Consider the following 2,500-nt stretch of genomic DNA (forward strand, 5'->3'; position numbering starts at 1 on the left):
TACAAGCATACGTGCATCGCTTGCACTATAGTGATTGGAAAAAGAAAATAATAGAACCAATAAATTCAAGTCTTCTTAGGGCTGCAATACGCTTAAATCTCTTACAATAGTAATGTTACCTATCATTTTAGCTGAATAAAATCACCTGGCGTTAATTGGAATATAATTTACTTGTAATTTTAATAAAATCTCTAAAAGGTGTAATTACACCATTGCCAAAACACATCATGAAGTTCTATCTGCCTCCAGGCGACTTTGTTCTACTCAAGGAACTTCACCGTGTCCAAGTCGTTAAGCACACAAACTAACAAACACGTTTAGCTTTTTGTTCTTTTTTTGTTCTTCTTTCTTTACGCAGTTGTTCCTCCTGGAAGACGAGCCTCCAGAAAAAGCCTCCTTAACATCTTCAAAACGGTGACGGAAATTCCTTGTTATACTCCCAAATACCAGATGATTTAATTCAGCCAGGTGGAGGACCTAGGACAGAACTAGTTCTCGACCGACCGGGACCCTATTTGGTCCCGAGAATGCCCTTTAGTTGGATAAGAAATGGTCTAGAATTGGGAGACACGTGGACCATGAGGTCCGTCACCGTGTTGAGGTGTCCAACAATAGCGTGCAAATCTGCGCACGACCCGGCGACACAACCCGAGTTCCGTCGTGGGACTCTGGAGAGTCCCGGACTCCTTTTTGCTGCCAACTTGGCTTCCTACGAAGAGTAAGAGGAGGAAGAAGGGCAGGGGGAGGAGGAGGAGGAGGACGAGGAGGAAGAAAGAGAGGAGGAATGAGAGAGGGGTTGAGGGAGAGAGGGAGGAAACCAAGGAAGAGGAAAGGGGTGATGATGAGGAAGAGGAGGAGGAATGAGGGAGAGAGGGAGGAAATCAAGGAAGAGGAAAGTGATGATGAGGAAAAGAAGGAGGGATGAGGAATAGGAAAGAAATTGAGGAGGAAGTCGAGGAGGAGAAAGAGGAGGAATCTGAGAAAAAAGGGAGGAAATGAAGAGTGGAAATAGGGAAGAAGAAAGAGGTGGAAGAAGAGAAAGAGGAACAGGAAATGAAGAGGAAACTCTGTCGTCACATGAGCCCTATTAGGGAATCTGCATCCTCTTGAGGAAGAAGAAAAGAGGAGGAGGAAGAGAAGGAGGAGAATGAAGAGGAGGAGAAGGAGGAGGAAGGGAAATTTTGCCCTCTCGCATAACAAATTTGTTTTACATAGTACCTCAAGGAGGAGGACGATAATAGGAGGAGGAGGGGGAGGAGGAAGAGGAGGAGGAGGAAGAGGAGGAAGAAGGATATTTTGCTCCCCCGCATAACAAATCAGTTCTCCATAGTTCCTCGAGTACGGCACAGAACAAATTACATGGTGTAGGTGATGACAGGCTTGCACCAAGATGCGGCTGATTAGGACTGTCACCTTTTCCCTGTATGTTTGCATAGCCACGGTAAGTGGCATTCCATGGTAATTAGTGAAAGTCAAACTAGAGCCTTATTAATTACAAGACAGGGTCTGGCTTCTTTCTATATTTCGTTTTGATATGCTCCATGTGACTTTATTCAATAGAGGGAAAGCCTTAAAAGGAATATAACGTATCTCGATCACCATATTATTTCCAACCACTGACGTCTTGATGAGTTTCCTTCAGCGGAATAAAATCACTAGGCGGTAGTAGGAATAAGCATAAGTCTTATTTTAGGAGATTCTTTTCAGTGAATAGGACCTCACTGTAGAAGACAGGTTCGTCTGAGTGTCATATCATATATAATAATACATGCTGACGTTGAAACGATATAGAAATCTCGCAATGGTCTGTACAGTATAGGAACATCAATTGGATAAATGACATGCTGCACTAATCTTGAAAAAAAAAAAAAAAATCACAGAGGGTATTCAAAGAACTTAATTCCCTCATGCCGTAATCCATCTCCTAACGTAAATAAAATCGTCTGACGTCAGTCATAAAAAAATCCCGTAAGGCTAGAATGGAGTTACGTGGACGCTATTTGGGTCCTCATCAAAAGCAAAAGAACCCTTGCCTTGCACTTCGTAAACGAAGCCGCGAGTGCGTGCAGGATGCAAATCAGTTACACCTTAGTTCTCCCAATTACTAAACAGGTGAGGCCAACAGCTGAGACACAGCAAAGACGAAAAAAAAGTGCTGGCGAGCCAACAGATGTCGCGAGATCTTGCGGTGGAGATAAAAATAAGAAAAGGGGACGAATGTCAAGGGTACAAGGGCGAGACTCCTCCACTGTGACATTCGGGGCCGCTGAGGGAGGGAGAGGGGGATCATGTGACGAAAAGGGTTATCTACGTAGGACAGACTTATCTGATTCGAGATGATGGGGATCCGAGAGATTGTGAAAGCAGGGAGGAATGACGGAGTCGTAAAAATGTCTACCTCGTTAAAGAGGCGAATCTTTTGGGAGAAGCTCAAAGCCTAAGGCATTCGAAGTAAAGCATACTTAAGTTGATAAAGAATTAGAGCTTCATCGCAGTGGCA

This window comes from Oratosquilla oratoria, chromosome 25 (assembly GCF_046742065.1).
Source record: "Oratosquilla oratoria isolate Oo_2021 chromosome 25, ASM4674206v1, whole genome shotgun sequence".
NCBI classification, from domain to species: domain Eukaryota; kingdom Metazoa; phylum Arthropoda; class Malacostraca; order Stomatopoda; family Squillidae; genus Oratosquilla; species Oratosquilla oratoria.